This window comes from Alligator mississippiensis, chromosome 9 (assembly GCF_030867095.1).
Source record: "Alligator mississippiensis isolate rAllMis1 chromosome 9, rAllMis1, whole genome shotgun sequence".
NCBI classification, from domain to species: Eukaryota; Metazoa; Chordata; order Crocodylia; family Alligatoridae; genus Alligator; species Alligator mississippiensis.
This window is the reverse complement of record NC_081832.1, coordinates 36,219,411-36,231,873: the sequence shown is the minus strand read 5'-3', so window position 1 is coordinate 36,231,873 and position 12,463 is coordinate 36,219,411. Positions and strand designations below refer to the sequence as shown.

The window sequence follows — 12,463 nt, the reverse complement described above, 5'->3', positions numbered from 1 at the left end:
ACACATTAGACAAGACATACACAACATATGAAAGACCACACCATGCCAGTAAAATTGAAGGAGTCACCTTATCGTCCCGCCGTGTCTGCAGCCTCAACCCAAGACTCCCATGGTGAACTCACCTCTGTTATGGCCGGCCGGAGGTTGGGTTTAGGCGGCAGCGGCGACGCGACGAGCTGGGTGCTCCTGGCTGGCTCGCCAAAATTGTGAGAGAAATTGTCCATTCAGGCTCCCAATCTGGTAAGGGAACACCTGCAGACTCTCTTAACCTGAACAGGGCTCGTATCCCAGCTGAGACTCCAATAAGCGGGAGACGAGGGTGTGGTCTTTTCAGTTTATTCGGCCGAAGGTCCCCTGTCCTCGTAAGGGCAGAGAGACCCCGACTGCAACTCAACACATATATTTATAAACTTTGGTTACATAAGCCTTTCCCATAACGCATGCGCAAAACTCAGCGGAAAATTACTAAGATGGCATGACTTTGCTCACCCCACATGGTTGGGCCCGATCACCTTGCTTGTCCGTTTAGATTGACAGACCAGTGGCAATCTTAGTGCAAGGTTGCATCAGCCAGCATTGATCAAAGGTCATACAGAGGTCACATTAATTTTCTAACACCTTTTATCTTTTTTCTTTCTTTCCTTCTTTCCCCTTTCTCTTCCCGCCCCCCCCCCCCCATCACAACATGCTTAACAAAAAAAGAATACACACCAACAAAGGTAGTATATGAAGTTTGATTTATTGTCATCAGGTTCAGCATTTTTAGAAAACCCGGTATTTACCATAAAAAGCAATATTTATGCAGTGCACCTTGCTATGTACCCTCTGCCCCGGTTTTCTTTTTGTGGCATGCCAGCACCTTACAAGGTAGACTTTGTGGCTTTTTAGGTACTCCAGCCAAAACCGTTGCCTACCCCTGCCGTAGACCTATACAGGTCCATAGGATTATTAAGCAAATTCACCTCTATTTTTTCAGTTAAACAATTAATTCAAAACGTGCCTGAGCAATCTTTGTGCTGGGCTCGCGCAGCAGCAAGCAGGGGATTTTCAACTGTATGGCTGCACGGTGTAAGCGAGAAGGAAGGCTTTTTGCATCCTACGAGCAGATCGTTCAATCGAGACACAGCTCTATTAAAACCAAAAAACGAGAGCCGGGAAGGTAAGTGCCAAAACAAAACGCACATGCGCACTCCTTAACTCCGGAGGTTTATTAAACGCCCAAGCCTGAGGCGCACGCGCAATCCAGGCTGGGGGAGCACGTGAAAGGGAAGGAATTGAGCAGGGCAGGGTGGGGCGAGGCACGTGGAGGTGCGCATGCGCATTACGGGCAAGGCCTGGCCCCCTTGCGGTGAGTTTTCTGGCGCTGCCGGAAGTGCGATCAAAGACCGAGGCTCCGACCCTGTCGCCTCATCTCTCTTGCGAGCATCATGGAGCCGGAAGGCTGAGGGTGAAGCGGCGTCTCTGCACCCGACATGCCCGCCGGTCCTATTGGCGCAGGTAACCGTGGCTGAGATCCTTCTGCACAGGCCCCGCTCGGCCCCTCCGCTCGGCGCGGCCTGCAGCGCCTGGGCGCCGCCCGAGGAGGCTCCCTCCCTCTGCGCCCGCCCCCCTGTCTTGCGCCGGGCTCGGGACTCTGACACGAGGCGGCGGGTTTAGAGGGGCCCGCGCGGCGGCAGCTGCTCTGTTCCGGGGCAGTGGCGGGACCGGCTCCCCGCGCCGCCTTCTGCGGCCGCCGCCCGGGGTGCAGAGGGGGGGGAGCCCAGGGCCCTGGGCCGCAGCCGGCCGTGTCTCCGCCCCGCAGCGGCCGACCTGGCCCGTGCTCTGAGGGGTGAGGGGAGACGAGGCGGCCTCGGGCGGCGGGAGGGCGGAGCTGAGAGCAGGCGGAGCGCAGCTGGCGGGAGCCGGTGCCGCTCGCGGGTTTGCCCGCCGGTGACCCCGAGCCCGCGCTTCCCGCGCCCGGGGCCTGGCCCTGCCCTGCCCTGCCCTGCCCTGCCCGTCTCGGGTCCCGGGAGGCGAACCGTGAAGCGCTGAAGCCCCAGCGTTCTCTGTGTAGTCTGGCCCCTGCAGTACCCAGGCCTGAGCAGCATCCTGCTTCCTGAAGGCTGCTCTTGTGCGTCAGGGGAAGTGTTGGGCTCGTCTTCAGTCAGGTGTATGGAAAAATGGCTGTGTAGAGCTGTAGTAGCATGGCTGCACAGGGTTGGGGATGGCTTCAGTTAGGTAAAGAAGGGTTGAGAGAGAAAGATTGAAGCTGGACACAATTCAGCTGAGCTTCTGTTGCAGGAATTTTCCTGACCCCTGTCTTCAGGGGTGTTGTTGGCAGACTTCATTTGATTCTGGCTCAAACAAACACTTATCTTGGCTGGGGAATTTGTTAAATATCTAGTATCCCAACTGATGTAAAGTATTAAATGGACCTGTATACAATTCTTTAGTATCTAGACATGTTTCTGTACAAGAAGGTAGTAGCTGCAGTTAAAAGTAAGGGGTGAATAAAACAGAAAATCCTAGTTAGAGGGCTAAGCAACAGTATTGGAAGGTGTGCTACTGCCCTGCCCCCCCCCCCCCCCCCCCCCCCCCCAGACTGAACACTGCACTTGGATGTGGGAAGCCTGGATTCAAATTTCACCTCTGCCTGGATCGGAATAGGACCTTGGATACAAGTTTTCCACTCTGCGTACCTTAACCACCGGGCCATTGTGTAGGTTTGGCATGAGAGGTTGTTTTTGCTTTTTTTTTTTTTTTTCTATAAAATCCAATCCTTGAAAATGTTGAGCCAGGAAAAGAAATCTAGATGTCTCAGTGTGACAGTTGGGGTAGTCATCTAAGTGCATTTCTCTCTTCCTTCATCCATCCACCTGGTCCTGTCTCTTGCAAAGGGGTTGGTTGGGCATGCATTGAGCACACCTATTAGACTGGTTCTCCCATGTGAGATACCTGTAGAAATGCCGTTTGTGAATCCTGCTACTTTATACGTGAGGGAGGCGCTAGGTTTTTTGGTGTTGACAAGACTTCAGTGGTTCTTTGAACATTTATAAGCAGAAAATATAGGCATTTGGTTGAGGGTTTTTTTTCCCCTTTTACCTTTTCAGTAGAGATGTGTGGGGTTGTTTTGGTGGTTCAGGCATCTGCGTGGTTAGGTGACAGCTTACTGTGGGCTTTATGTTGCTATCTAAAGGTTTGACTAGGTTCCAGAGTCCATCCCTGTCGCCCCCCCCAAGTCTAAACCTTGGAGTTTCTGCCACTTTTCAAAAGTTCCGAAATCCCACTTTTTAAAATCATATTCAAAGAATCCATCCTACCACAAACAGTAAATGCGTTAACAGAGGTTAAGATTTCAATGCTTTTTAGAGATGTGGATTTTTCATAAAATTTTTAATTGAAAAATTTTCCAATGCCCTGAATAGAGCATGATCTGATTTAGCATGTTTATTTGACTTGTGTTTAGTAAACAAACTAAAAAAGTACCCCATGTTAATTTTATGTGCCAATAGCCACAAGTATTTGAACTGAAATATTTGAGTAGGAAAAAAATTAAATATAGCACACTTAATGTGGTTTAAATGTTGTATTCAAAGCTTCATGTGGAAAGAAATTTATTTTTATTGGAATACTTGTGAATATGTAAAGACAATGCACAATAGTATGTAATTCCCTTATGCTGTTTGTTTAAATTTAAGGGATAAGAAACCGAAGGCACTGAAAACTGTTGGCACGCTAATTTAAGCACACCCAAAGAACTGTGCATGTTGTGCAGTGGTTGTCCACTCACCTACTTCAACAGAGTTTAAATCTCTTGCACTGAGGTCATTGCGGCACCTCCAGTTTCACTGTCACTACCTGTAGAATCACTTGCACTACTTATTAGTTGAGGCAAATCTGATTCAGAGCTGCTTGAACCACCTTCTCTTTTGCTAAAGGATGGTTTTACCAGCGAGTCTGCGGGCAAGGGCAGCTTATCACACTGCATCTTCTTCACTAATTGTGCTTCTGACTGATTCTAACTCTGAATCTTACTGTCTGCAAATTTATGGACAGTTGGTAACCCCGGCCTTAATGGGCATGGTCACTGGCAGGAGAGCGGGAAGCAAGGTTTGTGCACATGTAATCCCCGTGGAATACTAGTGCTTAATCTGAGAATGGATCTGAGCTCTGCAAATTCATATAGACTGCTTTCTGAACATTAACCTTTAAGAATTTAACATGGTAACTTTACTATGTGATACAAGTGATTATACCCATGTTTACACCATTAAGCAAAAACAGACTTTTCAGGACAAATTTGGTAGTATTTCCTTGCTACAGGGATCTGTGTTTTCCGTTTCCCACAGAAAAATGGAGCAAACTGTGGATTTTACCTTTTACCAGAGGCAAACGCGGATTTCTCGTTTTACTGGAGAAACCTGCAGACTTTGCAGTTTTGCAGCGAGCTTCCTGGAAGCTGGCAAAGTTCCAGCCTGCAGGGGTTGGGGAGGGAGCAGGAGGAGGGTGTTCAGGCATGTACATGCACACTAGGGCTGTGCGAAATGGAAGCATTCCATTTTGACAGAACGGTGTTTCATTTCAACTTTTGTTTCGAGTTGAAACGGCTGTTCCGTTTCATTCCGTTTCGCCCGTAGGATGTAACGGGGAGGGTCAAAACAGGCTATAACTTTGTAATTTCTGGCCAGATTTGGATGAATCTTGTAGGAATGGTAGTCCCTTCTGAGGGCATGATGCGTGCCAAGTTTCAAGAAGATAGGTGCAGGGGGTTCAGAGAAACTGCACCCCAAAGTCTTAAGAGAGAAACTCATGTCGTGTATGTGTTAAGCCACAGCGCGGTCAAAACTGCAGGCACGCTAGCCCCTGTGGAGGCCACAAAGCCTGCTAAGTTTGAAGGAGATAGGCGTGGGGGTTTGGGGAAACTGCACCTCCAGCTGCGGACAAGCAAAACTCGTGACATGGGTGACACTGTTTGTGTCAAGGCGCAGCAGGGTGAAAGCTGCAGGCCTGCTAAGCCCTTGCTGAGGCCATGAAGCCTGCCAGCTGTCAATGAGATAGGTGCAGGGGTTCTGGGTTTGGGGACCCTGCACCTCTGGCCACAGGCAGGCAAAACTCGTGTCATGTGCAGCTGTGTCTGTCTTGGGGCAGAGTGGGGGGAAACCACTGGAGGCCTGCCTGCTAGGCCCTGCTGCAGCCGCAAAGCCTGCCAGCTGTTAAGGAGATGGGTCCAGGGGGGTTCTGGGGCCCTGCACCCCTAGCTGCTCACAGGCAAAACTCGTGTCATGGGTGCTTGTGGAACTGCTGCCTCTCATCAGGCAGCGGGACTGAAAATCCCCTGTCACTTGTCACCAAGAGCTAAGGGTAATAATTGACCACAGTATGAACATGAGCTGGCAGTGCGATGCCGTAGCCAGCAGGGCACAAACTCCTGGAAGAGTGTTTCAGGCTCAACATTAGGAAAAACTGCTTTACAACGAGGGTGTCCAGGCTGTGACCATTACTCCTAGTTTTCCCCAAGGGTGCCCCAGTGAACAGTTGTTCTCCAAGCCCTAGATGTACGCTTCTGATGTAGCAATAAGCTGCTACCAGGTCCCCTTTTAGCCTTCTCTTTTTCAGGCTGAAGAGTCCCAGGTCCCTCAGCCTTTCCTTGTATGGCTTGCCATGCAAGTCTCTGATCATGTGGTTAGCCCTTCTCTGGACTCTCTCAAGCTTTACCGCGTCCTTGTTAAGGTGCGGAGCCCAGAACTGGATGCACTACTTCCGCTGCTATCTCACCAGTGCTGAGTAGAGCAGGAGAATCACTTCTTTGCAATGGTTTTGCTGGAGATGCATCAGTTGATGCATGCCAGCGTATTGTTGGCCCTGTTGGCTACAACATTGCACTGCTGGATCATGTTCATACTGTGGTCAATTATTACCCCCAGGTCTGTGGTGGCAAGTGATGGGGGATCTTCAGTCCTGCTGCCTAATGAGAGGCAGCAGTTGCAGAAGCACCCATGACATGAGTTATGCCTATGGGCAGCTAGGGGTGCAGGGCCCCAGAACCTCCCTGCACCTATCTCGTTGACAGCTGGCAGGCTTTGTGGCCTCAGCAGGGGCTAGCAGGCCTGCAGCTTTCACCCTGCTGCGCCTTAACACACAGTGTCACCCGTGTCATGCGTTTTGCTTGTCCGCAGCTAGAGGTGCAGTTTCCCCCAAAGCCCTGCACCTATCTCCTTGAAACTTGGCAGGCTTTGTGACCTCCACAGGGGCTAGCATGCCTGCAGTTTTGACCCTGCTGTGGCTTAACACATATACAGGACACAAGTTTGGCGCTCAAGACTTTGTGGTGCAGTTTCTCTGAACGGCCTGCACCTATCTTCATGAAACTTGGCACGCTGCATGCCCTCAGAAGGGGCTACTATTTCTGCAAGTTTTATCCAAATCTGGCCAGAAATGACAAAGTTATAGGCCATTTCAACCTTCCCCATTATAGCCTATGGGCAAAACGTCAAAACAGCATCGAAATGGCGAAACTGCAGCCATTCTAGCTTGGGATTTAGTTTTCATAGATGCTTTCTTGGCCTCTCTCCTCCACTTTCCATGTTCCCATATGAATTTCATTCAGCATCTACTGTAACATTAATATTGCATGCAGCTTCCAAATAAGTGCTTTGCCTTTCAGTCCCTGTGGAATCTAAGTAGCTGCCTATATCTTTTATAACATTTTGTCAATTTATAGAATCTTAACTGTTAAATGTTCTCAAGCTTTTAAAATGGCTTTTCTTACCTGTACTGTGATGTAGCTGTTAATGTCCCCCCGATACATATTTAAGCCCCAGGAGGTCAGGTGTTCAGATTTGGAACTTTTGAACTTTAAAAGTTGATGTGGAAGCATAACTCTAGAAACCTAAGTCTAAAATGGCTTGAGGGTTTGTTTGTTTGTTTGTTTGTTTGTTTTGGGGGTTTTTTTTGGTAAGCTCTTTAAATTCAGTTCCACTTAAGTGTTTATGCACTGTAGATTCTCAGCACCTTGAAATAAGCTCACTTTTAGCTATGTATGAAATTAGTGTTTTAACTTATTACGAAATTAGGAGGTTAATTTAGCAACCAAAGTTCGATCCAGTTTTCAAATGAGTAACTGTTGGAACTGAAAATAAAATGAAATATTTTGGTTCATTTTGCTGTGTGTGTCGTGTTTGTTTTTGGGAAGAAGCCATAATACTTTAGGGTAGGGGTTGGCAACGTTTTTGGGCAGAGTACCAAAAACACCCCAGCCTCGACTCGTAAGATGTTGGTGTGCCACGGGCAGGTGGCGGGGGAGGTACAAGGGACCTGTGGCATTGCAGCCTGGACCCCTTCCCCACCATCTGCCCCAAGGCATACGTGCACCTGCTGCTGGCAGTGAGCTGGGCTGGGGCTCCACAGAGGATGGTGCAGATGCTTGGAGTCTCCTTGCTGTCTGCTGGAAGCAGCCTAGGCTGTGCAGTGGATGGCAGAACCTGGGCTGGCTGTGGTAGGCAACCAGGAGGCTGCAAGCAGCCTGCCTTTTTAAGAACCCATCTCTCTTCACTTGCTATAGCTGTAAGACAATTTGGAGCCAATACGAATGCTTTCCTTGATGTGGTCCTAGACTAAGTGTCAGAAAGGCATTTAGTCTCCCTGAGGCTAATTTTATACATGATTGAAAGAAAAGTACATGGAATCTGGAAATTGCTCTGATCTTTGGAGAGGAGTTATCAGGCTTTGGAATAAAAAATAATTTTGATTTAATTAGAACTCCAACAAACTGTAACAAAGTTTAATCTTTTAAGTGGCTGTTATATGAAAATTCTCCTTTCTGAAACAAACGAAAAAAAGTTTCTAATCCAGTTCTCTCAACCAAATTGTGAAGTACAAACAAGGGACACGTACCAGCACAGGGGCTTTTTGGAAATGGGAAGTTCAGTCTGTATAACGTGATCACCAGGGATCCCGGTTTTCTACGGAAAAATGTGGTAAAATGTGGATTTTCTCATTTTAAGGAGAAAGATGCAGGAAATGATAGGTTCCCCCTTTTCGTCTGGCTGGCAGAGTTCCAGCCTGTAAGGGCCTGGGGGAGTGGGAGGAGGCTGGTCAGGCAGCGGGCTCCATGTGCACGTTCACACATGCACATGGGCACTAGGCAGCACAGCTCCTGCAGCTCCCCTCAGGTAAATCTGGGGGTGGGGGGGGATTGAGCCCCCATATTAATGGAGGGAGTTGGACAGGGCTGGGGCTGCTGCACAGCTGGTGTGGGACTTGGGGCCTGGGGCCATGCATGGCTGTAGGGCCCAGGTGGGGAGTAGGATGGGGCCAGCTTGTCCAGCAGGCAGGGGGTCTGGCTCCCTGCTGTTGTGTGTACTTTTGGGGGGGTAGTGGGAGTATGTGCTCCTCAGATTTGTGCGTGGGCTGGGGTGGGTGGGGGCTCCCTGCTCTGCTGCTCTCTACCCAGAGCCTCTGCAGCCCAGAGGGCAGGACTTGGTGTGGCAAGGCAGAGCCGGGTGGGGGAGGCTTGTGCTGCTGCTGAGCCCCACATTGCCATAGAGAGGCCACTGCCAAGCAGGCAGGGGGCACCTCACTATGGCAGCGCAGAGCTCCCAGCAACGGCACAAGCCTTTCTGCCCTGCTCTGTCCTCCACGGCCCAGAAGGCAGAACTTGACACTGCAGGAGTTGCGGGGAGGGCAGCAGAGGAGAGAGCCTGTGTGAATGGGGAGCGAGGGACAGGGCCCGGGCAGCTGTGGGTGGGGAGTGAGGGGCAAAGGCATGGGGAGGGCACTGGCATGTCAGGGCTGCTCAGCAGCACAAACCGGTATCAGGACAACTGCAGCTGTCCCCAAGTCCTGGTGAGCAAAGGGAGCAGGGAAAGCTCTGATTTTTATATGATAAAAAAACCCCAAAATCAAACAGCAAAATTGATAGGTATTTAGAATGTATTTTATTGTAGTGACCGAGGCACTGTTAGGCTTCCAAATTGCTTTAAACATGCAAAAATATCAATAAACCATTGAGTTCAACTTGTATAGTATGTATGCAATTAACATCTTATTTTAATTGCAGATTTTGGGTTTTTTAATCAGAGAATTTGTGGGAGGTCTTTATCAGAGAACTTGTGATTTTTAAATAGAGAAAACCAGGATCTCTGATTATACTATTTGGGCAAATCACATTTACCAAACTTTGACAAGATGGGAAAAAGATCTTCATGTGATAAGACCAAAACAAGGCTTGTGTGTAGCTGACTATATATGCATCTAATAGTGCAAATCCTTAAGGTCAGGCAAGCTGCTGTGTGTACAAGGGTGATGGAGAATGTGCTTTATTACTTCTCACTGCCAAGATTGTCTCATTTTCATGAATTAGTATGTTTAACTTTGTTCTGTTATGGATCCTCCCTTGTACTGCAGAAGCTGGGTGGGATGAAGAAGCCCACTGCCATTTTGCTCTGCTACCAGGGAGATTGGATGCTGGAGAAGGGATGTAATTCCCTGTCTCTGTTACACCCTCCTCCAGTACAGAATGAAAGACTAGAATTTGAAGGTTTCTGTGTGTTTCAAGCTGGTAGCCTGAGTATTTAAGTCTTCTGCATAGGGAAGTTTTTCACTATAACAAAGTATAAATTTAAACCAGTTTAGTTATTGCCTTTTTGAACTACCATATGTCAGTTGGCTAGGGACAGACATTACACACAAACTGGTTTAAGTGATCAGAAACTGGTTTTAAACCTGTAACAGAACAGATGTTTTGGTGCACATAAACCAGTTTGAAAATGGCTAAAATCAGTTTGATATAAACCTGGTTGAATGTAGTAATCGGACTGAGCTGATTTGGATCAAATCGGTTTATGCAGTGTCTGTCCCAGACCCCTTGCTGGTTTAAGTTCAATCAGACTCCCCCAGCATCCTGGCATGCTCTCTGGGCTGGACTGGGCGCTTTGCTCCACAGCAGGGCTGGCCCCTCCCCTCTGCTCCCTGGCTGCAGCTCCTGCAGAGACTACAGGCTGTTCCCTCTCACTACTCCCTGCTAAGCAGGAATTCCCCCCCGCCCCTGCCTTGCTGAGAGGTGTCTGTGTATTAGCTATCAGACCACATGCTGGCTGCTGGCTGTGCTGTGGCAGACTGGACAAAAGCAGAATCAACAGGTAGCTGGTAATGTTCCTTTGTTTTTTTAATGCGGTGATAAACACTGAGTTATGGGTGATAAACACTGTTATCAGTTCCCTGCTGGGCTGGTCAGAAGTGGGGGAACCCCTCTCTAATCATAGCATCTTGCTGGGGCCTGGCCATGCCTCCCTCAGCTGAGTACTGTGGAAGGGAAGGGAGGGCTGCTCTAGCACCCCCAGCTTCAAGCCTGAGCCACTGCAGGCATGTGCTTGCATGTCTGGGATGTCTGTACAATTACAAACTGATTTAGCCTAACCAGGTTAGACTAACCTGCAAAGATTGAATCAATTCAGGCTCAGGCTTTTTGAATGTCTGTCCCTAGCCTTTAAGGTTTGTGCTAAGCTGAGAAGAAAGTATTCTTACTGTATTATTGTTTACATTAAAGTTTATTGGTGGTGGTGGTTGTTGTTATTATTATGGTTTATTATTAGTTATTGTTTACATGAAGGTTTACCAGTACAACTATCTGGAGATTATAATTGTATTTGAATGTTTATGCCCTCATAAAACCACTGTCAGGGGCACTGAAATATAATATCACTTTTACAAATGGGGAAGCCTGGGTACGTAGTTAACTAACTTGTTCAGGGTGTTTCTGGCAGAGGTAGAGTTGTAATCTGGACCTGCCAGGCCAGGCCAGCATTTGAACAATTGGACAAATTTATTTTCTTTTAACAATATGATGCTTATAATATATGCTAAATATAAGATGGTAAAATATATGCTGGTATAACTGGTACAATGGTACGAAAGTAGGACTTTTCTAATAGACAAGGTTGTTTAGGTGGTGGACTCACCTTTTCAAATGGTATGTTTCTCATTCCTGATGCACCTTGTTTGGTATGTTTAAAAAAGGGACTCTCGTTTGCTGTACCTGAATTTACTGTTTCTCTTTTTCTGGACAGGTGAGCTAGTTTGTCTACTCTTAAGGATCTTATGACCATAAACTGTGCCGTGGAATTGTCCCCATGTTAAACATTACGTTGTTAAAAGATTTCTTTTTTATTCAGGGGAGGAGGATGAGAGGATTTCTGACATTGCTTGAGACTTATTTTATTTACATGGTAACTTTAAAGCTCAGCACAGGGGAAATTCAGAAAGCAAAATAGCCCAGATCTTCAAAAGTGTGGGGTATTCCGGAAAGGCACTTGTGGATAGCTGTTAATGTGTTGTTATTTGACTCTGTTTCTGAAGTCTGAGATCTGTCTTGCCAGTAACAATTGCAAAAGCAACTCTTTGTGAAAGTTTCTTAAAGTAAGAATTACAAGCCCCCTAATATTGATTCCACATTTTATAAAGGCTTATCAGCTTTTGATTCTGTCATGAAAAAGTAACGTTGAGAGAGAGACTGAGGGTGTTGGTACATATTACAGTTGGCATGGGCTAACTGAGGAATTTTAGACTGTTGAAGTTCGCATATGCTGTGATCAGTCACAGGGTTAATACCCTCTGTAACATGCAGTGCACTGACCTGCTCCTAGAAGACTAGTGAGCAGAGGTATGGCTAGGAGCTGCAAGTCTGCTTCATCCCTGCCCTGCTCTCTGGCTCTTTGAGGTAGTATAGACTCCAAGTTTGGGGCCCTGCCCGTCCCCCTGGCCCAGATTAGGGCCATGCCTGCCTTCCCCTTCCTCTAGCGCCTTGGGGCTCACCTGTTCTCCTGTCCCCTGGGAGTTCATCTCCCCCTCCCCAGCATCCCACTAACCTATGCTCCTGGTGCAGGAATAGGCAGGGAAGGAGAACCCACCTGCCTGATGCCACTACTGTTGCCTCTTTCGAAGCTGAGTACAGCCCCCTGGAAGATGCTGGGATCCATGGGGAAGAGCGGATGAGCAGGTCCTGATCTTGGGTTGGGACCCACTCATCTTTCTCCCTGTGACTCCCCAGCTGCTCCCCATTCACCTGCCTGGAGAGGAGTTGTGATGTTGGCATAAGGCAAGCTGGTTCCCCCTCTCTGCTTTCTTCTGTAGTGGTAGCACAGGTAAGCAGGGAGCTGGGCAGAGGGAGTAGATGGGGGCAGGGACGAGCCCCTGAGAAACATGGGCGTGAGTGAGCCCTGAGGGGCAGGAGGAGTGAACTGCAAGGGATGAGGGGAGGGGGCAGGGTTGTGGGCCCCAGGCAACAGGTGAAGTTGGGGGAGCCCAGAATGGGAGCAGGAGGGGAGGGGAAGGAACCTGCAGAGCATGCAGGGGAAAGTAGGGGATTCTTACCTTTGGGGCACCCCTGCTGCCAACTCTCCCTTCTGGGATGCTGGGAGACTGCTCCCAACACAAATTAGTTCTGTGGAGCAGAGTAGCATGAATGCATCACAAGATCTCTAACAGC

At 48.4% G+C, this 12,463-nt stretch overlaps 1 protein-coding gene across 9 annotated transcripts in view; it reads left to right on the top strand.

Annotated features, from left to right (window-relative positions):
• Positions 1 to 1,204: 1,204 nt before the first annotated feature.
• Positions 1,205 to 12,463, top strand: part of RALGAPB (Ral GTPase activating protein non-catalytic subunit beta) — a 233,060-nt gene continuing 221,801 nt past the window's right edge. For 3 of the 9 annotated variants that reach the window (XM_059733297.1, XM_059733290.1, XM_059733295.1), the window contains exon 1: positions 1,205 to 1,497. The gene's annotated coding sequence lies outside the window, so the exon portion shown is untranslated. The remainder of the gene's footprint in view (positions 1,498 to 12,463) is intronic. The other 6 variants (XM_059733294.1, XM_059733289.1, XM_059733288.1 and 3 more) reach the window with 3 other exon arrangements.